This window comes from Ailuropoda melanoleuca, chromosome 5 (genome assembly GCF_002007445.2).
Source record: "Ailuropoda melanoleuca isolate Jingjing chromosome 5, ASM200744v2, whole genome shotgun sequence".
NCBI classification, from domain to species: Eukaryota; Metazoa; Chordata; class Mammalia; order Carnivora; family Ursidae; genus Ailuropoda; species Ailuropoda melanoleuca.
This window is the reverse complement of record NC_048222.1, coordinates 39,210,803-39,236,985: the sequence shown is the minus strand read 5'-3', so window position 1 is coordinate 39,236,985 and position 26,183 is coordinate 39,210,803. Positions and strand designations below refer to the sequence as shown.

At 39.2% G+C, this 26,183-nt stretch overlaps 1 non-coding gene and 1 pseudogene across 1 annotated transcript; both read right to left on the bottom strand.

Moving 5' to 3' along the window:
* The window catches only part of LOC105238247, a 63,579-nt pseudogene that overhangs the window by 12,630 nt on the left and 24,766 nt on the right, over nucleotides 1-26,183 (bottom strand).
* Nucleotides 8,296-8,402, bottom strand: LOC117802558. The gene has a single exon (XR_004625926.1). It is a non-coding gene; the product is annotated as a U6 spliceosomal RNA (small nuclear RNA).

Here is a 26,183-nt window from a genome sequence, read left to right as displayed (position 1 = left end):
TGTAAGCATAACTTTTCTACACACTGGGAAACCAAAAAATTCATTTGACTCTTTATTGGTTTATTCACTTTATTGTGGTGGTCTGGAACGAAACCCATCCCTTCTCTGGTATGCCTGTATACTGCAAATGATAAACATGGTGAAAAAAATTTAGGAAAGACCTAAATAAATGGAAATATATAATGTTCATTTAATAAAAAGCCCAATATTAGTGAGATGGCAACTTTACCTAGTTTGACCCATAGATTTGACATCATCCTAATCAAATTCCCAGGCAGCATTTTTTGTAGCTAATCAACAAGCTAATTCTAAAATTTGTAAGGAAACCCAAAGGATCTAGCATAAACAATCTTGAAAAAGAAGAACAAAAATGGAGGACTTTTGGGGTGCCTGGGTGGCTCAGCTGGCTAAGCGTCTGCCTTCGGCTCAGATCACGATCCCAGGGTCCTGGGATTGAGCCCCATGTCAGGCTCTCTGCTCACTGGGAACCTGCTTCTCCCTCTCCCTCTGCCTGCTGCTCCAACTGCTTGTGCTCTCTCTCTCTGTCAAATAAATAAAATCTTTTTTTAAAAAAGTGGAGGACTTACACTACCTGATTATAATGGTACAATAATCAAGTACATTGGGGGTTTCGGTGTATTAGTAGACTACAGATCAATGTAACAGTATAGAGAATACAGAAATAAATCCACATGTATACAATACTTCATTTTTGACAAAAGATCCAAGGTCATTCATCAGAAAATGAAAATCTTTTTTTAACAAAAAGTATTGGTACGACTGGATATCTGCATGGAAAAAAATAACCTTGGCCTTGTTCTCACAGCATAAACAATAATTTAAGATGGATCAGAGACCTAATCATAAAGTCTAAACTTTAAAGCTTTTAAAAGAATACACAGAAGAAGATCTTCATGAATTTGGAGTAGGTAGATATTTCGGATGGAACACAAAAACACTAGCCATAAAATCAAAATTCATAAGTTGGACTTCATAAAAAGTGAAAATTTCATCATTAAGATAACAAAAAGGCAAGTCACAGAGTTGTTAAATACATTCTCAATATATACATTTAAAAAGGACTTGAATCCAAAATATGTGAAGAATTCTTACAAATCAATAAGGCAGAGGGGGAAAAAAAACCCTCAAGTAGACACTTGACAAAAAGATGTACAAATGGCCAATAAGCACATAAAAGAAGTTCTACATCATTATTCATCAAAGATATGCATTCTAAAAACATAGTGAGACACTGTCAAACCCTTTAGAATAACTAAAGTTTAAAGGAATGACAATAGGCCCATACCCCTTCCTCTTTCCCTTTGCTTCCCAAACGATTCAGTCTTAAAGCCATTATGTGGAGCAGAGCCAAGCAGGGGCCACATGATGGAGATCTGGGGGAAGGGGCAGTCACAATGGGTTAGAACAGTGTATCAGAACTCTAGCAGAGTGAGGGGAGCAAACATGTTTAGGGACAGTCCAATATGGCATATTAGAACATAAGCAATGTAAGACAAGTGCTCACACAGAGGAAAGCCCAGTGGTAGATATCAGAACCTGAATAGAAAGAGCAGAGTCTCCATATGGGAGATATCCCAACATGGGGAATTAGAGTCTGAGCTGAGTGAGAAGGTGTCCATGTGAGGGTGGCCTAGAGAGTCAGAGCCTAAGTGGTCTAAGGAAGTCATCTGCTTGAACAGGAGGCCCAAAGCAGGATCTCAGAACCTGAGCAAGGAGAGGAGGGTGTCCTGGTAGAAGAGTGGAGTGGAGTGTCAGAGAGTAAGTATAGTGAGGAGGGTGACCACACTGGGGAGGAGATAGCAGTGGACATGGGAGATTAGATATATTCAGTGTATTGATCAAATAAAAATGATAAGGATAATACATGTCAGAGAAAAGAGTTACAAATATGGAAAGTGGGAAAACTAAAGTGAATCATATGAGTTGGGTTGGAATTGGAAGTATTGGTGTAGACTTACGGTTTTCAATAAATGTAAAGAGGCATAGAAATAAGCATAGATAGGGATGCCTGGGTGGCTCAGTCTGTTGAGAGTCTGACTCTTGATTTTGGCCCAAGTCATGATCTCAGGATTGTGGAACCTGCTTAAGATTCTCTCTCTCTCCTTTCCTTCTGCCCCTCCCCTCACTCCCCACCCCTGTGTGCGTGTGTACCTTCTCTCTCTCAAAAAAAAAAGGAAAGAAATAAACATAGATGTAAATGTGTGCATTTGGGATGTGTGTGTTTGTGTGTGTGTGTTTGTGTGTATCCATCCACATATTCCCTAGTTTTCTCCTGAGACAGGCACTAGGAGCAGTGTTATGCTAATAACAACGAGCACACCAAGTGCCTAAATCTTGGTTTCTAAATACCATCCTCCATTAAAAGAAACTAAGTCTCCTTGGAGAATGGCTCACTCTGAGTTCAAGGCAATAATGAATGTTCTTGTGCCAGAAAGCAGAGAATTATTCTAAGAATGATAGGAACATTTCAAAAGGACAGAGAAGCCAGCTTATAGGGCCAAATATGGCACAATTTGAGTATCAAAATAAATGATAGTAATAGATTATTGCCCACAGAACAACATAGGAAACCACAAGTCCATAGAGATACAAATTAATAAATGAACAAACTAAAAGTGTTGGAAGCAATTAAATAGTTACCTAACATCAGAATACTTCCCTACAAAAATATTAACTACAAAGAAAAAGAGTATATTGGAGAAACCACGCAGACACCACCTTATTCAAATGATCAAAGTGAATATGATCAGTAAGGGGACAAATTAAAGTCAGTACCTGCTATGATAATCCTGCCAAAGATATGTACCATGGATACAATTATGAAGAAACATCAAACGACACCAAATCTGAGGCCATTCTACAATATATTGGCTTGGAAACTTTAAAAAAGGCAACCTGTTGGGGCGCCTGGCTGGCTCAGTCAGGTAAGCATCCGACCCTTGGTTTTGGCTCAGGTCATGATCTTAGAGTCATGAGATCAAGCCCCACATTGGGCTCTGCACTCAACTTGGAGCCTGCTTAGGATTCTCTCTCTCCTTCTCCCTCTGCCCCTTCCTGCTCACACTTTCTTTCTCAAGAAATATAAACAAATTAATTAAATTTTAAAAATAGAAATAAAAAAGGCAACTTGAGGAAAATTCCAGTTTGATGGAGACTAAAGAACTTTGACAATTAAGTGCAACATAGATTTTTTGAACAGGATCCTCTTACTAGGAAGAACATTATTAGGACAATCGTTAAATTGAATAGTAAATAGTGTCTGAGGATTAGATGTTTGTCGCGCACCCAGATTAAGTTCCTAATTTTGATTGTTAATGTAGGAGAATGTCCTTGATTGTATAAAATACACACTCAAGAATTAGGGGGGCTGGAGCATCTGGTTGGCAAATTATTCTAAAATGGGGAAGGGGGGCGCCTGGGTGGCACAGTGGTTAAGCGTCTGCCTTCGGCTCAGGGCGTGATCCCGGCGTTATGGGATCGAGCCCCACATCAGGCTCCTCTGCTGAGAGCCTGCTTCTTCCTCTCCCATTCCCCCTGCTTGTGTTCCCTCTCTCGCTGGCTGTCTCTATCTCTGTCGAATAAATAAATAAAATCTTTAAAAAAAAAATACAATGGGGAAGGAAAATGTTCTTTGTATTGTACTTGCAACTTGTGTGACTGTGCTAAAATTTTAACAAAATATATTAAAAACAGAGTCACACACAAAAGATAATATCAAGTTTTGGTGAGAATGTGAAGCAGCTGTTCCACACTGCTGGTGGAGGGTTAAATGGTATAACCACATGTCCGTTTCTTATAAAATCAGAGTTACACCTACCCGATGCCGCAGTAATTCCACTTCAGAAATGCTGACAAAAAGTCTTGTACTAGAATGCTCTTAGCAGATTTATTTGACATAGCCTCAAACTGGACAGAACTCCTATGTCCATCAGTACATGAACAGATAAATAAACTGTGATTTATCCATGCACTGGAAAACTATTCAGCAATAAAGCAGAAGGGCTAATACACAGAATAATATAGATGACTCTCAAAAGAATTATGTTGAGTGAAAGAAACCAGACATAAATGAGTTTATACTTATGATTCCATTTATATGAAGTTTAAGAACAGTCAAAACAAGACCAAAAAGATTGAAATTGGAATAGTTGTTGCTTTGGGAATAGTTTGAAATGGGGATTGATGGAAAAGGGGCAAGAGAGAAACTTTTAGGTGCAGAAATGTTTTGTAGCTTGACTGGCTGATGATTATATGGGCATATATATTTGTCAAAACTCACCAAACTGTACATTTAAAATCTATGCATATTATTTTTGTAAACTATACCTCAATTTAAAAAGCTAAATTTTAGGGGCGCTTGGACAGCTCAGTCAGTTAAGTGCCAGACTCTTGATTTCAGCTCAAGTCATGGTCTCAGGATCCTAGGATCCAGCCCAGCATGGGGCTCCAAGCTCAGTGCTCAGTGTGGAGTCTGCTTGAGGTTCTCTCTCTCCCTCTCCCTCTGCCCCTCTCCACCATGCTTGGACGTGCAAGCACATACATGCTCTCGCTCTCTCTCTCAAATAATAAATAAATAAATAAACCTTTAAAAATAAATTAAATAAAAAGCTAAATTTTAAATAATTCACTAAATCATCAGCAGTGATTACCTTCAAGGGGTGGGATTCATTTTCCACATTATGTATTTCTGAGGTGTTTGAACTTTCTGCAACAGGCATGTCTTAATTATTTAAAAGAGCCACATTTAGAATCTAAAAATAATATTACATAAGGGTAGGATTTGTCCAAAGAGTGCTCAAGCGACTAGTTGTTTCAGGGGAAAGTTAAGTTAGATCTTCTTTTAATATATGCTCCCAAAAAAAGTTCAGGTAAGTCAAAGGGGTAATGTATAAAATCAAGCCATAATTTTAAATCAAGCCATAAATAACAGAAAATAGAGGTTAGTATTTATCTGATTTCCAAACAGCAAATAAACTAATATTGAAAGCAATGTTAGGAATTCTAAAGGAATAGATTTTTGCTACATAAAAATATTAAGATATATAATAAAATTATATGCAAACAAAATTAAATGCAACAGGAAGTTGGGGGAATTTATAAAAACCTGGTATTTGACAGATTTATAGCCGAAGCATGTGAATTCTAGAAAGGAAGTTAGAATACAGGGAAAGAAGGAGCGAGGGAAGGAGGAAAAAAGAAGGAAAGAAAGAAAAAAAGAGGGAAAGGAAAGAAGAGGGGAGAGAAGGGAGGGAAGAGGAAGAGAAGGGAGGGGAAAGGGAAAAAGGCAGGGGAGGAGAAAGGGAAACCGAGGGGGAGGGGAGGGACGGAAGTTAGGAAGGGAAGGGAGAGAGAGAGAAAACAAACTTGGCTAATCAACAAGTGAATAAAAATTAAATCTGAAATTTTACCAAGCAAATTAGCAAACGTTACTGCTACATTCTAGTATTTGATGGCCGTCATAGACTGTCCTGACAGGCAAGACAAATTCTTGGTCACTACTTGTAAGAGTGTAAATTGCTACATTTCTGGAAACGAATCTAACAATGTGTATTCAAAATCTTTAATATGTTTATATTCTTTGAACCAGAAATAATCACTTTTTGGAATCTGTCTAAAGAAAGTAATCATTAAGAGCCACTCTTTTCAGGATTATTCATAATTGCCAAAACAATTTTAAACAATAGTTTAAATGCCAACATTATGGGATTAGTTCGTTAAATCATAGGATATCTGTTTGATGGATTATTATTCTACCATTAAATGGAGCTTACAATGAGTTTTTAACGACACTTTTTTAATGCCTTTTTTTTTTTTTTAATGTTCATGGTAAATTAAGACTAGCAAGGCTGACTCCAGTTTGCTTCCGAAACAGAAATTTCCCATAGGTGCAAAAACAGTCTCTAGACACACCACATTCCCCTCCCCCCCATTGTATCTTGAATATATTAAATGTGAAATGGTACCTCTCCCCCATACACACATGTATTATTCAGGGTTTGCTCAGGAAAACACAAGCCACTCTACGTCTTCTGGGTCTAGGGTCTAATACAGCAGTAGGAGCTTACACGGTTGTTGGACGAGCAGGGAGGGAGCGGAGCGGGGACAGCAGCTGCGAAGGCGCAAGTAGGCGCTGACGGTCTCAGCCTGAAGCCGGGGCTCCGGAGAGCTCGCTGGGCAGCCTGGGCGACTCTCACATTTGCTCGGCTTCTGGCTGTCACCACCCCTGGAGAATAACAGAGTCCCTTTAGCGTCTACCTTGCAAATTTCCCCCGAATTCCTGTCATGCAAACTCCAACCTCCATTTGGGAGCATTCTGGGAAATGTAGTTCGAGGCCGCTCTGCATTGCGGAAAAGGGGGTAGATGGGATGCTGAGGGCTCAGCAAGCCTCTCCAGCAGGACTGGCCCAGTCGGAGACCCGTCCCTCCTACTTACCTGTCCGGGTCCGGCAAGTAGTCAGGAGGCCACAGGTGTTAGGGCCCAATAGAAAAATATTCTGAGAAAAAAAGAAAAAGAAAAAGAAAAAGAAAAATATTCTGGATTAGAGATAACAGATATTGCAGTATATATTTTATTATTAAAATACCTCATTTTTTCACATGTGAGGCATTTCCTGCTTACTTTATTTCAAATTTGCAAAGCAAAACAAAGCACAGAGCTGTATGATTTAAGCCAATTCATAGATCCTTTTTAGAAAGATTACAAAATGACTTTAATATACTCAAAAAAACTATTGGAAACTCTCATACACTGGTAGGAATGTAAAATGCTGCAGTTACTGGGGAAAACAGTCTGGCAGTTCCTCAAAAAGTTAAGTATGTTAGTTAAAAATTTAAAACATTTTTTTCTTTTATTAAATAGAGGGGCACCTGGCTGGTTCAGTCGGTAGAGCACATGACTTATGATCTCAGGGTTGTAGTTCAGTCCCACTTTGGGTGTAGCAATTACTTAAAAATAAAGATTTAAAAAAGGCTTTAGAAAAGTTAAGCATAGAGTGACCATATAATGCAGCAATTCCCCTCCTAGGTATATATCCAAGCTTACACAAAAACTTGTACACTAATATTCATGGCAGCATTATTCTTACAAGCCCAAAATGGAAACAAATCCAAATATCCACTAACTAACCAATGAATAAACAAATGTGATATATCCATACAATGGAATATTATTTGGCCATGAAAAGAAATGAAAATACTCGTACATATTACAACATGAATGAACTTTGAAAATATTATGCTAAACATGAATGGACTTTGAAAATATTATGCTAAGTGACAGACACAAAGGCTACATACTTTATTATTTCATGCGTATAAAATGTCCAGAACAGGCAAATGTATAGAGATAGAAAGTAGATTTGGGGCTAAGGAGAAACGGGGACTGGGGAGTGATTGCTGGCAGTAATTGCTAGCAATTGCTAATACCGGATTTCTTGTGAGAGTGATAAGAATGTTCTAGAATTAGAAGTAGTAATGGCTGTATGACTCTATGAACACACTAAAAATCATTGAATTTTAAAAACTTGTGGTAAAATATACATAATATAAAGTGTATCATTTTAAGACGAAGTATAGCGTTAAAGTACATTTCCATTATTGAGCCACCATCACTACCATCCGTTTCCAGAACTCTTCATTTTGCAAAACCAAAACTCTATGTCCCATTCAATAATAACTCTCCATTCCCTCCTCTCCCAGTTCTGAATTTGACTTCTCTAGGCTTCTCATGTAAATGGACTTATTCTGTCTTAACCCTTTTGTGGCTGGTTTATTTCACTGAGCAAAATGTCCTCAAGTTTCATCCATGCTGGAGCATGTGCAAAATTTCCTTCCTTTTCCAGGCAAGATAATAGTCTATAGATATAGATACTCTATATACATATAAATTTACAGAAATAAATTCTATATCTTTATCACATGTTGTTTATCCATTCATCTGTTGACAAACACTTAGGTTTCTTGCACTTTTTGGCTATTGTGAATTATGCTGCTATGAACATCGGTGTTCAAATACCTTTTTTTGAGACCCTGCTTTCAGTACTTTGGGCTATATACGTAAGAATGGAATTGCTGGGTCATATGGAAATTTTATTTTGAATTTTTGAGGAACTGCCATGCTGTTTTCCATCTTGGCTATACCATTTGACGTCCCCACCAGCAATGCACAAGGTTCTAGTTTTTCCACATCCTCACTTATATTTGTTATTCTCTGTTTAAATGACATTTCTTATGATAGCCATCTTAATGTTTGTTAAATAGTATCTCCCTGTGGATTTTTTTTTTTTACACTTCACAAATTTGCATGTCATCCTTGTGCAGAAGCCATACTAATATTCTCTGTATTGTTCCAATTTCAGTACATATGCTGCTGAAGTGAGCACTCATTATGGTTTCTTTCTTTTTCTCTTTTTAAAAAATATTTTACTTATTTATTTGAGACAGAGTGAAAGCGATCACAGAGGCAGAGGGAGAAGCACACTCACCGCTGAGCAGAAAGCCTGATGCAGGGCTTGATCCCAGGACCCTGACTGAGATCATGACCCAAGCCGAAGGCAGACCCTTAACCTTAACCAAACTGAGCCACCCAGCCACCCCCTCATCGCGGTTTCGGTTTGCATTTTGAATTATTCACTTTTTAAAATTTTATTATTTTTTAAGATTTTATTTATTTATTTGACAGGGAGAGAACACAAGCAGGGGGAGTGGTAGGCAGAGGGAGAGGAAGAAGCAGGCTCCCCGTCCAGCAGGGAGCCTGATGCAGGGCTCGATCCCAGGACCCTGAGATCATAACCTGAGCCGAAGGCAGACGCTTAACTTACTGAGCCGTCCAGGCGCCGCTAATTATTCACAAAAGGGTGCATTTTATGGTATGTGAATTATAGCCCAATTTTAACAACTGTTCATTGAGAAACCCTTGTGTACTGAGCATACCTAATGTCCAAATCTTGGCTTCTAAACAGCTTTCTTCCCTAAAAGAAACCCAATTTGGGGTGGAGAAAGTACCAGGTGAGCCTGGGACATTTCACTGTACCAGAAAGCAAGGCCGTGCTCAAACAACGATGGGGTATGTCTAAAGGACATTGGCCAAATTTGAGATAACTTGAGCATCAAAATGAGTAATGACTATACTTGATTGTAAAATATTGTATAAATAACAATCCATGAATTCATGGTAATACAAAGGAGAGAAAGAGAGAAAATCTGTCTTTAGCTGCAGCTAATAGATGTAAAAGGAACTGAAGAATTTAGAAATCACCATTTTGCAACTTCTAATGAAATAATTGGTTCAAGCAAGGATTTGGTAATGGGTGCTACAACCATCAAGTGAACAGTTATTACGAAACTGGTATCATCTCCCAGATTACTTTTAATTGCAAATGGAAATATATACCTTTGCAATGGAGAAATCTGGCAATGACTACTTTTTAAAAATTAATTAGTTAATTAGTGTGAGTAATCTCTGTACCCAACATAGGGCTCAAACTCACAACTCCGAGATCAAGAGTCGCTCGCTCTGCCGACTGAGCCAGCCAGGTGTCCGTGGCAATTGCTACTTTAAACACATGATCAGTTTAACATCACGAATCCTAGAAAAACTTGACATATGTGCTTCCTAATATGATGCAATAGTAAGTACACAATAGCAACTATTATTCTTACTAAAATGTGTGGCCTGAACGTCATCAGGCTTCTCTAGACCCGATCTTCGTTTTCCAGGAATTCAGGGGAGTGTGGGACAAGTTAAAGGACACCATGTAGAATATTCTACAAGGCACTTGACCTCAAATCTTCAAAAAGTCAGGGCCACAGAAAAAGGGAAACCAGCAACAGCAGCAAGGGACTACTGTAGATTAAAAGACACTTAAGAGACCTAATTAAACAACAGCAACGAGAACAAAACATCACACCTGTTCAGTAAGGTCTACTGCTGGCTGCATGTAGATTTCGTAAATTGGTGCTAAAATAATGCAGGCACATTGTTTATCATGCTTTAGTGATAACCTAAAATATTTATTATTTAAACTTGTTAATGAATGGAAATTTTTATTACAAGCCTCTTTCGTATCCCCTCCCTATGGGAAAAGAAATCATAATCACAGAAATGGCCGTCCTTGGAAGCGTGAACTCTAGCATGGGCTTCAGGATAGTTGTATGATTTATCACTAAATCACAGATTCAGCCTGGAAGAAAACAGAAATGTGTGGAACAATTTTCATTTCACAGGGCATGCAAACCCCTTCCCCCTGTTAATGTCATTAACTGCAGTATGGGCCACTCCATAACATAATATTTCTAGACAAATGAAGCTTTTAAAATAGCACTGCCCAACAGAAATATAATGTGAGCCATACATGTGAACCCATATATAATTTTACATTTTTAATAGTCATGTTAAAAAAGTAAAAAGAAATATATTTTAACAATGTTTTATTTAACACAATATATTAAATCATCATTTCAGTAAGTCATCAATATAAAAATTATTAAAAAGGCGTTTTACATTCTTTAATTGTACGGTTTTTGAAATCTGGTATATAACTTACACTTCTAGTACATTTCACTTTGGCCTGGCCACATTTCATATACTTACTCGTGGCTTATATGCTGGACAGTGCAGGTCTAAAGCAATAAATACTGAAATACTGAGTGTAAATTTAGAATTGGTTTTAAATGCTACAAATAAGTGGTATCCAATACAAAATTTTCAAAAACAAACTTTCCTAATATCTACATTTGAGTTACTTTTACACTAGAATTTTTTTCAGGGATGAAAAAAAACAAGCTGAAAAAAAAATTACTTCCCTACCACGTGACTAACATGTTTGCATTTAGGGTAAAAGAGTGGAAATAACCGTTGGGGTAAAAAGAACTTCCCATTTGATACATAGCAATTCAAAATCATTAAACACTAAGTTAGCTTATAATGCAGTTTGCCATGAGTGTCTGAATGCAAGGGACATAAATGTTCCAAATTCTCCCTTCAGACCAGCCTTAGCTTTTTTCCTTTTAGGTTTCCACTACTCAGGCCTTAACGCACCAGCACCAGCTTGTGGGCTGATAGAAGTTTTCCCTGTTTCCTCTCTCTGGAAGTTGTTCCTGCCCTGCCTCACAGACCTGTAGGAGCAGCTCCTCCGCCTCATTGGGTCCCAGCCATCCTGGATGGAAGGTTTCTCTTATCTGGCTTAACCCTGCCTTTCCACCTTGAATGCCATCCACCTTCCCTCAGTGATGCAGGCTCACCCCTGATGTCGCACTTTCTATTATGTCACTGTCCTCTGGTAAGACCTTCTCCCCTCCCTCTATCTGGCTAGTTAAGTGCTAGCCACCTTTCCCTGCCTCGTATACATTTCATGTCTTTCAAGGAAGCTTTGCTGTCCTGTCAGCAAGCTAGTCTCACCCCTTGTGCCTGCACTGAGTCGCTGTCCACTGCCATTTGCTATCTTGTGATTGTCCCCGTGTGTATCTTACCTTGCTTGTGAGTCTATAGGCCCAGATCACTGAGTCTTGCAGATTGCTGCCTCATACTCGCCTCAACACGCTGTGTGGGGCTGCAATGGGCACTCAGGTATAGAACTGCTTTCCCAAGCCTTCTCCACAGTGTATAGATGCCTACAAAATCCAAAGACATGCATAATTTTACACTTTACAATTTTAAACTTACGGCCCTTTACTGGGCACCGGTGCTGATAGTGCATTGTTAATTGATAGCCTTACAATTCTTCTAGATGTCTAATAACTAGCAAAATGCAAACAACTGCATGTTTTGTATTTTTAAAAGAGCATGTTCATTACATATGAACATGTAAAACATGCTCTAATTTCAACTCTAGTTTGAAATGTCTATATCTTGTAATACAGACTTGATAAAAGGAAGAAAAGGGCTATCTGCTAAGAACAACAGTTTCCAGTCACATGTGAGCCCTTCAGGGTACAGAGAACCCTAATTGATAGGATGGCTGGTTTCAAGTTCTTTCTAGAGAGCAACAGAATACACCTAATTTCCTCTAGCACCTAAATAGGCAGTTACTCTAGAAGGATGGTGGTCTGCACACACCTGAATCCGCCCCCACCCCCGTCCCCTGCAATCGCACAGGGAACCTATTGGCTTCCCAACTCAAAGCAACATTTCACACAAAGGAAAAACAAAAACTACAGGTAGACGTCTGCTTCTAGCTAGGACAGAGTAGGTGGTATCGGATTTATTCTCCTGCTAAGAACCACTATGAAAACTAGGTTTTATTTTATTTTTTTCAAGATTTTATTTATTTAAGGGAGAGAGAGAGAGAGAGAGCACAAGCAGGGGGAGGGGAGGAAGGAGAGGGAGCAGGGAGCCTGATGCGGGGCTCAATCCCTGGACCCTGAGATCATGACCTGAGCCAAAGGCGGATGCTTAACCAACTGAGCCACCCGGGCACCCCAAAAACTAGATATTAAAAAGCTGCTTTTTGACTGCATTAGAGAGTAAGCTAGACAGCTGGGCCTTGAAGGACCAATATCCTAAAGCCAAGAGAAGCACACGGATTATGAATTATATTTTCAGTAATTTGCCCCCTCGTGGTGGTTGCCAATTCACAGTCCTGGCAATAGAATGGAAAGCAGGAGCAGAGGAGCTGCCGCAAGCTTATGGGGCTATGGAGGCAGAAATTGGAATTTAGAGCTACCTTTTGTAACCAAGATTTGAGGAGTGGAGATCCCAGAAATAAAAGGGGGGGTAGGAAACACAAAGAAGTGAGCCTGAAATTCTATTTATAATCCCTTCTCAAGACATTTGTTGACACCTAAGTGGAGCTCATGAGCTTCCAAGAAAATGAACAGAAAGTTGCTAGGGGGCTTTAAAAAGCTAAAGCAGAGATTTTGGCAATCTCGCATGTATGTAGAGACAAATGTGGGAGTTTAAAATCCACCAAGGTAAAACCCAGGCCCTCCCACTGAGACTCATGGATGGGCATTGCTCTAGGGGTAAAGGCAAACTGGACATACACCAGTTTCAATTCAGCCGAGATGATCTGTCTTAATCTATCTGCCAGCATGAGGAGGGCATCCATGCGGGAGGGTGGCTCAAGGCACAGTGCAGGAGCCAGAACACCATAAGAAGGGTGTGGCATAGCAGAGCTGCCTGGCGCAGGGTGAGAAGGATATCCATGCGGCAGGGGAGGGGCAAGCTGGCATAGGAAGTGCATTCACAGGTGGGGGTGGCTCATGCTGGGGACTCAAAGTCCAAGCAAGGTGAGGAGGATATCCCTGTAGAGAGGGAGTGAAGATCCCAGCCAGGGCTGTTGTGGGGTGTCAGATCCTGAGCAGGATGGGGAAGGCATTCACATGGAGGTGCTGGGGAGGCCTTAAGGGGGTTTCAGAGCCTGTGCAAGGGAAAAGAGGGCATCCATCTAGAAGGCCAGCCTGGCATGGATGTTGGATCCCAAGCAGAGTAAGGAGGAGTGCTTATGCAGTGGGCTGGTCCAATGTGAGAAGCTGAAACCTGAACAGGAATTTTACATGGGTGAGGGGTTAGTGGCAGTGATGCAAAATTGGTTATATACTTAATAACTAAACACATTAAGGATGATTGGAGCCATGTTTCTCACCATCAGAGAGGAGAGTTGCAAATATGGAACAGGGTAAAACTTGATTGAACCCTGTAATGTTAGACTGGATGGTGTGAGCTTATAGCGCTCTCTCTCTCTCGCTCTCTCTCTCTCTCTCTATATATATATATGACACAGATTGAGATAACCTGCATCAAGCTTCCTGCTCAGCAAGGAATCTGCTTGTCCCTCTGCTCCTCCCCCCACTCATGCTCTTTCTCTCTCAAATAAATAAATAAAATCTTCTTTAAAAAATAAATATGGGTGGAAATATATGTGTATGTGTGTACCATATACACACATATGTACATGCATACATATGTATATATTCTCTTGATCTTTCTACCGAAAGGACCTGCAAAAAGTCACATCCCCAGAGTGATGGGCACCTGTAAGCCTGGGATATTTTGTGCTGGAAAGCCAGAAAGTACTAAAAAATGATAGAGATATGTCAGAGAGAGATAGATGCCAACTTGAAAGGACTCATTAGTCAAATCAGGAACAATTTGAGCATCAAAATATATAGTGATAGTAATGGATTATGACCATTTAATCAGTCAGGGAACCATGAGTTCATACTGACATAAACATGTAAATAAAGAAACAGAAAGTATGACGAAGAGCAGGATATTATACAGTTTAAAGTGACTTCCCCACAAATATTAACTACAAAGGACAATAGAGTAACTTTACATACTGTATGATTCCATTTTTCTGACGTTACGGAAAGGGCAAAACTACAGGATAGAGAACAGATCAGTGGTTGCCAAGTGTTCGGAGAGGAGGGAGGGTAAGACCCAAAAGGGGCAACATAAAGCAGTGTTTTCTGGAGTGTTAGAATTATTCTGTATCTAGTCTTGGTGGTGGTTGCATGATTCTATGTATTTGTCAAAACTCATGGAACTCTGCACCAAAAAGAGGTAAATTTTACTGTGTGCAATTTAACAATTTTTATTTTTTTTAAATTTAAAAAATTTCAAAAGGAGTAACTTTACAGTGGAAAAGACTGAAAGACAACACCTTAATCAATCAAAGTGAAAATCATCAATAATTGGACTGACTGAAGCCCTAAGACACCCGAGAAGATTCAATAAGAGCACAACATCACATGATATTCCTGCGAAAAGATGCATAACCAGATACAGATCCTACACGTATTTTGTTTGAGTCCTATCTAGGTATGAATCTAGATTTCATTTGTTTTGGAGTGATTATAAATGGTATTGTGTTTTAAATTTTGTTTTGCCCATGTTTGTTGCTAGCATATCAACATATGGTTGATTTTCGTGCATTGAGGAACATTAGAATTTCTTATCTATAGTGGTTTTCTTTCCCCAGAGTACTAGATTCTTTTATTATTAGTAGTCCATGCTTCTCAGTACAACCTTTTTACTGTGGCTATGTTGTTATTGTTGATGGTAATGACTTCTTGTTTGTTTTATTGCGGTGAGAACATTTAACATAAGATCTACTCTCTTAACACATTTTTAAGAGTATAATACAATATTGTTATGGGCATGATATTATACACCAGATCTCTAGGATTTATTCATCCTTTTAAAAAAATTTTTTTACTATGTTATGTTAGTCACCATACAGTACATCATTAGTTTTTGATGTAGCGTTCCATGATTGTTTGCGTATAACACCCAGTGCTCCGTGCAATATGTGCCCTCCTTAATACCCATCACCATGCTAACCCATCCCCCCACCCGCTCCCCTCTAAAACCCTCAGTTTGTTTCCCGGAGCCCATAGTCTCTCATGGTTTATCTCCCCCTCTGATTCCCCCCCTTCATTTTTCCCTTCCTCCTCCTAATGTCCTCCCTGCTATTCCTTACGTTCTACAATAAGTGAAACTATATGATAATTGTCTTTCTCTGCTTATTTCACTTAGCATAATCTCCTCCAGTCCCGTCCATGTTGCTGCAAATGTTGGGTAATCGTTCTTTCTGATGGCTGAGTAATATTCCATTGTATATATGGACCACAGCTTCTTTATCCATTTGTCTGTTGAAGGGCATCTTGGCTCCTTCCACAGTTTGGCTATTGTGGACATTGCAAGCTATGATAATTGGGGTGCATATGGCCCTTCTCTTCACTACATCTGTATCTTCGGGGTAAATACCCACTAGCACAATTACTAGGTCATAGAGTAGCTCTATTTTTAACTTTTTGAGGAACCTACACACCGTTTTCCAAAGTGGCTGTACCAACTTGCATTCCCGCCAACAGTGTAAGAGGTTTCCCCTTTCTCCACATCCTCTCCAACATTTGTTGCTTCTTGCCTTGTCCATTTTTGCCATTCTAACCGGTGTAAGGTGGTATCTCAATGTGGTTTTAATTTGAATTTCCCTTATGGCTAAAGATGTTGAACATTTTTTCATGTGTCTGTTAGCCATTCGTATGTCTTCTTTGGAAAAGTGTCTGTTCATATCTTCTGCCCATTTTTTGACTTGGTTATTTGTTTTTTGGGTGTTGAGTTTGAGAAGTTCTTTATAGATCTTGGATAACAGCCCTTTATCTGTAGTGTCATTTGCAAATATCTTCTCCCATTCCATGGGTTGCCTCTTTGTTTTGTTGACTGTTTCATCTTGCTTAACTGAAATGTTATGTCTGTTGAATAAGAGCTCCATATTCCCCTCGTCCTAGTCCCTGGCACCCATTCAGCTTTTGTTCTTATGAGTTTATTCCAGATTCTTCAGATGAGTAGAATCAGGCAATATTTGTCTTTCCATGCCTGGCTTACTTCACTTAGCATAGTGTTCTCCAAATTTGTTTATATTGTCATGTATGGCAGGAGTTCTTTCTTTTTTAAGGCTAATATTCCATTATATGTATATACCACATTTTCTTTATTTGCTCATCTGTTAATGGACATTTAAGTTGAGCTTGTATCTTGGCTATTGTGAATAATGCCTTCAAAATGGTATCTCTGCAAATACCTCTTCAAGATCCTGATTTCAGTTCTGTTGGATAAATACCTAGAAGGGGATTATTGGATCTTATGGTAGTTCTATTTTTAATTTTTTCAGGAACTGCCATACTGTTTTCCACAGTGGCTGTACCATTTTATATTCCCATCAATGATGTATGAGGTTTCCAATTTCTTCACTTCCTCACCCATATTTGTTTTCTTTTGTTTTGGAAGTTGTGTGTGTGTGTGTGTGTACGCACGCACACACACACATGCTTGTGTGTTTGTATGTGGTAATAATAGCCATTCTTTGTTGTTTTGATTTACATTTTCCTCATTATTAGTGATGTTAGGCACCTTTTCATATCTCTTTGGACATTTGTATGTCTTCTCTGTATCTATAGTGGGTTTTTAAAAAGATTTTATTTGAGAGAGAGAGAGAGCATGACTGGGGGTGGGGGGAAAGGGAGAGAGAGAAGCAGATTCCTGCTGAGCAGGGAGCCTGACATGAGGCTTGATCCCAGGACCCTGAGATCATGACCTGAGCAGAAGGCAGACGCTTAACTGACTGAGCCACCCAGGTACCCCACATATTTATAGTGTTTTTGATGGTATCTCTTTCATAGATTTTTTTCAATGATTGCTCTCGGTGTTATATATGTATAACTTATTACAGTTCACTAGTGCTATGGACTGAATTGTGTTCCCCCAAATTCATATTTGAAACCCCAACCTCCAATGTGACTATATTTGGTCATAGGGTCTGTAAGGGGAAATTAATGGTCCTAATGGAGACCTAATGGGATAGAACTGGTGGTCCTATAAGAGGAAGAAGAGAGATCTCCCTGTTTTTCATGCAAGCACAAAGAAGAGGTCATGTGAACCATGCTAGTGGCCATTGACAAGGCTGGAAGACAGCTTTCATCAGGAACTGAATCAACTGGAACCCTTATCTTGGTCTCCCAGCCTCCAGAACTGTGAGAAAATAAATTTCTGTTGTTTAAACATAGTCTGTGGTATTTTTGTTATGGCATCCCAAGTAGACTAAGACAACTGGTATCAACATTTTACCATTTGGAGTGAAGTATAGAAACATTTAGGTCCCTCTACCTTCCTCCGTATAATTGTCTTAAATATTTACTCACAGACATTGAGAACCATACCACACAGCATTTTAATTTTTGCTTCAGCCATCAAACATAATTTTAAAAACTCAAGAGAAGGAAAATCTATTATACTTACCCACATTTTAATTTTTTGTTATTCTTTCTTTATTCCTTGTGTTTCAAGTTTGCTTCTTTTATCATTTCCTTTGTGTTGAAGAACTTCATCCAGTATTTTGGGGTCAATCTCTGGTTACACATTCTTTTAGTCTCTCTTTGTCTGAGAATGTCTTGATTACCCCTTCATTAGTAAAGGATACTTTGGTATTTTCTCATGATTACATTTAGGTTATGCATCTAGAATTTCTAGAATTTCTGATTCTTTAAAAAAAGTTTTCCCATTTCTCCATTGAAATTCCCTATCTGTTCACCCATTTGCCCATATTTTCCTGTAGATTTTCTATCATATTTATTACACCAGTCTTAAGGTCCTTTTCAGCTAATTCTAACATGAGTCACTTGTGGGTCTGCTTCTACTGACCTCTTAATTACAGGTCACATTTATTTTTTTTTTGGTTCTTTGCATGTGTAATAATTTTCTTATTGTGCATTGGCTATTGTAAATAATATGTTGTAGAAACTCTGGGTTGAGTGATCTTCTTGTAAAGAGTATTGTATTCTGTTATGACAGCAGTTAAATCACTGGCACATTACCTTTATTCTTGGGGGATTAGTTTTGGCCCTTGTTAGAGTAGCTATATTCAGTTCGGCCCTTGGTTCTCAGATGTGGTCTTTACTCATAAAGCGTGGCCCTCCTGGCTTGTCAGTGGAAAGTCCAAGCTGTTTACGGAACTCCTCTATTTTGGTTGGACTTAAATGCCAAACTTAAACTCCTAAGTTCTAGGCAGCTGCTAAACTCTCAGCTCCTTTCCTTAGCTTCCTTCTTTTTGCTGGGTTTATTGAGGCTTTGTTCCATGCATACATAATTTAGGAATCAGTCAGGATTTAAGGGAAATTTATGTGAAAAATTTTGATCTCCTTTTGTGCTTTTTTCTTTCTGGGATCCCCCCAAACACACCCCCATTTCCAGTGCATCTGGATCACTTCCAAAACTCTGTCTCTGTCTCTTCAGCCTAGTAAACCTGTTACTCTCTGCTTGGGCTGTATATCCCCAGTCACTGCAGTAAACTATGAAGTGCCTTCAGGGGAAAATCTGATTCCAGGTGGACCTCATACAGTGAGGTTCCCTTCTTCAAGGGTAATATCCTTTCCATTTCTCCCTACTTTGGGTTGCTCTCCAGTGCCTTCACACAGTTGTTTTTTATATTTTGCCCAGGATTTATAATCGTTATTGGCAAGAAAGTTAGCCTAACACAGGCTGCTACTCTGTTACATGAACTGGAACTGGATAAATATGTTTCAATTCAAGGATATTTAGAATTAACTATAAAGATGAAGAAGAAGCAGTGTTAATACTTATGCCTTAACGAGCTTGTTTCTGTCTGGCACTTTACGAGTTTGCACTGTTTAATAGAATTTAGCAAGCTAGGTTTGCAATTCTAACTTATAATGTGTAATTGAATAATTGGTTTAAACTTGTCATATAATGTTTAAATCTCACTTATTTTGTAAACAGTATGGGAACAACTAAAGGCATTTTAGACTCATCATCTTTATATTTAATTGATTGAATTTACAAATATTACTCAGATACTTTGGAGAGGTTTCTCTGTAAATCAGATACTGAAATACTTAAAAAGAAAGCTGACTATATTAAATTTCAAAATTTAATTTGAAATAATTAAAACATTTAATTAAATTTATAAGTGGAGCCAAAATTCATACAAGCTCCTTATTAATAATTATTAAATTTTTCTACATTTATAAGGAAAATAAGAGAATGATTAACATTGTAAATTGGGGGCGCCTGGGTGGCACAGCGGTTAAGCGTCTGCCTTCGGCTCAGGGCGTGATCCCGCGTTCTGGGATCGAGCCCCACATCAGGCTCCTCCACTATGAGCCTGCTTCTTCCTCTCCCACTCCCCCTGCTTGTGTTTCCTTTCTCGCTGGCTGTCTCTATCTCTGTCGAATAAATAAATTAAAAAATCTTAAAAAAAAAAAACATTGTAAATTGAACCAGCTTTTATATTTGTAACTTTAATAAATTGAACAATTAACTTTAAAACAATATTCTAAGTGAGGATTTATTTTTAATTTTTTTTTAAAGATTTTATTTATTTATTTGACAGAGATAGAGACAGCCAGCGAGAGAGGGAACACAAGCAGGGGGAGTGGGAGAGGAAGAAGCAGGCTCATAGTGGAGGAGCCTAATGAGGGGCTCGATCCCGTAACGCCGGGATCATGCCCTGAGCCGAAGGCAGATGCTTAACCGCCGTGCCACCCAGGCGCCCCAAAGTGAGGATTTATTGACAGAGATTAAGTACATGGTTTGGATTCTACAATACTTGGTTAAAATTGTTCCAGATCACAATTTATTTAATGTCTGTCATCCTTAATTTCTTAATCTGTAAATGGCGATAATGGTACCTCCCTAAAAGCATATGTTTCAATAAATAGTAATGTTCATGTTGCTATTGATGATGATTAATGACAACTTATTTTCAGAGGAGAACTATAGAATAATGTGTATAGTGTGATTCCAGTTTTTGGTTAAAAAAAAAGCTATGCGAACGTAGGTATTAAAAAAATTTCAGGGGGCGCCTGGGTGGCACAGCGGTTAAGCGTTTGCCTTCGGCTCAGGGCGTGATCCCAGCGTGATGGGATCGAGCCCCACATCAGGCTCCTCCGCTATGAGCCTGCTTCTTCCTCTCCCACTCCCCCTGCTTGTGTTCCCTCTCTCGCTGGCTGTCTCTATCTCTGTCGAATAAATAAATAAAAAATCTTTAAAAAAAAAATTTCAGGAGGCAATGTATTTGGCTTTAATTTTTATACACAATTATCTACCATTTCTAATTTTTCCACCATGTAAATATATTATATTATGATATTTATTTGTGTGTGTGTATAAATTCATATATAAAACTTTCAGTTGTAGCTAATTATTTTGTGAGGTGAGATTATGAGTAATTTTTACTACTTGTTTCTTTTTTTTTTTTTTTTTTAAAGATTTTATTTATTTATTTGACAGAGATAGAGACAGCCAGTGAGAGAGGGAACACAAGCAGGGGGAGTGGGAGAGGAAGAAGCAGGCTCCTAGCAGAGGAGCCTGATGTGGGGCTCGAGCCCGTAACGCCGGGATCACGCCCTGAGCCGAAGGCAGACGCTTAACCGCTGTGCCACCCAGGCGCCCCTACTACTTGTTTCTTAATTTTATTTATTTTCTATGTTGGACAGATATAATATATAATCAGAACAAACATACACCTGAGCTTTTTAAGGTTAAGAAAAAGATCTCCATCTTTCCTTGGTTTTAATCTTTCATGAAGATCTTACCACAAGGATTCAAGGAGATAGAAAGAAGTCATGCTCAGTATAATCCATCAGCATAGCCATTAAGTTATTCAGAAATCCTTCTTTAGCATATTTGCTTTAAGATTGGGTGCAGACTGATTTCCATCCATCCATATTTCATTCCTGCCAGTAAATGTGGTCTTGTTTCATCGTGTAATGGAGGTGCATGCCTTTGCCTGCCCTGGGTCTGCCAGTAGGATGTGTGTCTGGAGAGGTTAATATCCTTTCCTTTTTTCCCTTTGCCACTCCATTTCACTCTTCATGCTCTCTTATAAAGACCTTAAGCACTCTTGAGGCCTCCCTCATCCCCCCCAACCCTGGGGGGTTTCCACATCTGTCTCTTAAACTCCTTCCTCTTCCCAGGACCCGTGTCAGAATATCCAAATGCCTACCGGACATTCCCACCTCAAACCCAGCAAATCAAACACGGAGAAAGTTTCATAGTCTACAAACCAGCTTTTTGTCCTTTTTTAAGGTAATTGTTAATGGGCTCTCCAGATATTTACTTAACCAAATTGTACTTAACTTAAACTCATTGGTCATTTCCTCCCCAAGGTGCCTATAAAGTGTTCTCATCATTTGTTCTTTGTCTTGAAGCAAAAGCAATGCATTTTGAGCCTTAAAAATGTACTCCCCCACTGAGAAGAGGCAACTTCTTTACAGAAGGGTCCCAGCTAATGTATGTAGAGCCCCACCTCCTATTCCAATCATGGCCTGTACTTAGTGACTCACTTCCAAAGAGTATAGCAAGGGAAAATATAATAACTGTATAGTATAGAAGCCTTGCCAACACCACCTTAATCAGTGATGGAGGTTAGTATCATCAGTGAGGTCATGTAGATATCAGGTACCCCCCTGGTAAGATGTGATGAGTAAGGCACTTCACGTCTGTGCTTCACCCCAAAACCCATAACCCCAGTCTAACCATGAGAAAACATCTGACAAACCCAGATAGAGGGACATTCTCCAAATATCTGACCTGTAAACCTCTAAACTGTCAAGGTCATTCGAAAAAAAAAAATGAAAACAAACAAACAAACAAAAAAAGACTTGAGAAATCATCCCAGATCAGAGGAGACTAAAGAGACATGATAACTAAATGTGATGTGGGTTTCTGGACTGGATCCTGGAACTGAAAAGGGACATTAGTGGAAAAACTGGTGAAAGCTGATAAAATCTAGTGTTTCCTTAATGATGATGTACCAGTGTTGCCTTTCTAGTTCTGACAAATGCACCATAGTAATTAAGAAGATAATATTTGGGGAAGCCGAAACTGGATAAACAAGGAGTTCTCTCTACTATATTTGTAATTTTTCTAGTAAGTCTAAAATTATTCCAAAATTACAAGTTTATTTTAAAAAATCATTTCCCTAGAGACTATACCCTGTGTAAAGGCCAGAAGGTCAAACGTCTCTATCTGGATATAAAGGCTACCTGTTAGTTAGATACTATGTAGTCAAATGGAACAATTAAAGCAACATAATTTATTTTTACTTTACACTGATTATAATGGTCTGTGAAAGAGAATGCCAACTGCCTGCTATCCATTCTTTACAAACAGAACTTACATTGGCACTTAGCTGAATGGCCATATTCACTCCCTCCCTTGCAGCCTCTGGTGACCCCGTGACTAACTTCTGACCGATGCTATGGAAACAGAAGTATATGGCATTTCTGGGGAGTCTCCAACAGAATGGAAGCTCCTTCCTCTTTCCTGCTGCTGATATGAGAATGGGAAGACCCTGAGGTGGTCCACCACGGCCAATGGAGCCGTGAGAGAGCATGAGTCTGAGTCTTTGATGAATTCTTGGAGGTGTCCCATCTAATTCTGATTGATACTTGATTCTACACATCATTTTTTAAAAATGGGAAAATTTCAGAAAAGTGTATAGGTGCATACAGAAGAGAATAAACATGAATTGTAATTCTACCACCCAGAAGAAGGTTGTTTTGACATATCTGGAATCATTTATGAGATAAATAGATACATATTAGATTAAAAAACCTCTTAAGATTCTACATAATGAGCTTTCTGTTTCTATTTTTTATTTTTATTTTTTAGTAATCTCTACACTCAATATGGGGCTTGAACTCATGACCCTGAGATCAAGAGTGGTGTGCCCTTCCAACTGAGCCAGTCAGGTGCTCCTCTATCTTATTTTTAAAAACAATATTATATCATGGGCATTTTCTATTTAGTTTTTTGAATACTGTTTTGATGTTTGTACAATATGCATTACAGTGATGAATGACTATGAGGAGTATGAATTTGGTGTTACACAGACTTGGGCCACTGACTGTGTAACCTCAAGTGAGTTGTGCCACTTCTCTATAAGATAGGGATAAAGAGAGGATTTACGTTTTAGAGTTATCAAGAGGATTAAATGAGTTAACACATACAAAATCTTAGCAGAGGGCCTGGATCTTAGTAAGGCCATAATAAATATAACCTACGGTGATTATTATCATTCTTTAACCAGTTCCCTCTTCTTGGACAGTTAACCTGTCAGGGTCTAATTAAGAAGTACAAATCATATGAGAACTTAAAAACAGAAGGAATTTAATGCAGGGAATTGATTACAAAGGTGTTAGGAAAGCTGAGAAATCAAACAGAGGGAATTAGAAAACCCAAATATTAGCAACAGCAAGAAGGCATTATCACCACTAGAACCCAGGGTCAGGGTCACCCAGTAGAAGCCAGAATCATGGCAGATATTTCCTATGGGAGCTAGAACCATGGGGGAAATTCAGCTACTTCTGGAGATGCCACTGAGGGTGAAGAGGGGTGGGGTGAAAGACTCTGGGTTCTCCCTTTCTCCCACCTTATATCTCTTTCCAGACACTCCCATTGGCAAACCCATCTAGGGTCCTGGGAAACAGTCTTCAGGGATCAGTTTTGAGATACAGAGCAGAGCTGGGGAAGAGCATCTGGATGGAACAGATCTGATGGAAACAAACCCAGGACTAACACAAGCCACCCCTTTTACTATTCATTCATTCTTATCCTTCCACCCATATTTCACAACTTCAGACTTGAAACACCTCTCTCCTTCCCTCTAACAAGAGGAGTTGCAAATTGCACCAGTCATCATAGTCATCTTGGGTCCAAGGTCTCCAGGTGAAGTCCAGCCCTCCCTATTTAGTTTGGATGCAGCTTCTCATGGTCTAGTGAATTCATTGTGAAACTAAGCACCAACATTCCTCATATAAAATACCAGGGGAAGAAGGAGGGGGGAAAGAAATATCAACGGTTAACACACACAAAAATATGTATAGATCCTTCAATCCTCATTTCTATAACTGGTCATAAGGCTATCATTGATATTTTCTCACTGATAATGTTATCATTTTATCACTGATATTTTATTCACCACCCATTCCATGTTGCCCTGGCCCTCAGTTAGTACCTTCACTAGTTGGGATTATTTACTTGGTGAGAAATGCCTTCATACCTAAATGATCTGAGTCCTTGTTATTCCATGGCTTTATTGGGTTACTTTAGTCTTTAACTGACCTTTAATACTGGAATGGAATTATTATTCTTGAACTGTTTCTCTATTCTAAGTGGCCCCCCAGGGACTCCCCTCAGTCACAGATATGGTTCTTCCTACACCAGATGTGTAGCAGCAATATAATTTCCCCTTGATAATTGATACCAGTAACCCCAGAAAGTGCAGTTGTCCTTTCTCAACCTGTCAATTCAGTGGCCTGAGGACTTTGAAATGGTCAGGGGGCATACTCAACTTCAAGGTTAATGGGACCATTATTGTATCTCCTGAAAGAATAATACTTTTCTTGAGGACCTAGGTCACAAAACCAGCAGACCGCAAGGTTTGGGAATGGGAAACAGAAAATTCTTCCAGTGATTATCAGGTGTAACAGTGAGAGGGGCCACTCCCAGTTTTACATCTTAGTTCCCAGACCCTTTAGTGTAGCACTCCAACCTTGCAGGTATCATCTCTAGATACACCCCCCACCAAAAGTCTTTAGCAAGTCATTCTCTGTTTAACAGGGCACCTGCTTCTGGGTGATGGCCTATGTGACAAAACCAGTGAATTTCATGGCCAGCAGCCTATTGATACATTTCTATTGCTATGAAGTGAGTACTTTGGTAAAAAGTGTATGGGATTTAATGATGATAAGATGTCCAGCAGCCTATTGATACATTTCTATTGCTATGAAGTGAGTACTTTGGTAAAAAGTGTATGGGATTTAATGATGATAAGATTTTCTGATGGGGTGCCTGGGTGGCTCAATTGATTGAGCATCCGACTCTTGGTTTCAGCTCATGTCATGATCTCAGAGTTGTGAAATCAAGCCCTGTGTTGGGCTCCAGCTCAGTGCAGAGTCTGCTTAAGATTCTCTCCCTCTCTCTCTGTCCCTCACCCCCCACTCTCTCTCTCCCACATAAATAAATAAATCTTAAAAAAAAAATTCTCTCTAGCTCCACAGATGATACACTGGCAAAAGCCTAGGGGGCAGGGAAGACAGACAGACACACCAAAATAAGTTTATCCTATTTGGGATAAACTGATGAGTCCAAGGTAACAGAGTTGCTAATGGGTAATTGTCTGGTCTTGTTAAGAAATGGTACTCAGCCTTGGTTTCTGCTGTTAGCTGGTTCAGTCTAGATTGATAATTGCATTTGATTGATGGGGCCACCTTAGTATTAAGAGCCTTCTCTGCAATAGTTGCCATTGAGTGAGCATAATTTGGGACCCTTTAGGCCTATTTCAGATGTTCCTCCTCATATCTCTTACTCAGACTTTCTTGTCACCAATCTTATAATCTTGTTCTCTCCAAGTCCCTAACCAGGTGTTAGCCACTGCCCTAAACTCAGTGTAGATCTCTTTCTCAGGTCATTCTTCTTCCATGTATAGTGGGCAACCATAAGAATTGCTCCAAGCTCTATCTACTGCTTGGAATTCCCTTCACTACTGTCCATTGGGGCCATGCCTTATTGGGGCTGTACTATGGAAGCTTCCACTTCTGGCTAGAGTATCTATAAGCCAGGCACATGTTCTTTCTTTCTCTATCAGCTCAACAGTGAGAGATCCTTATTAGGGCACAGGTGTGGGCTGAGGGAGGAC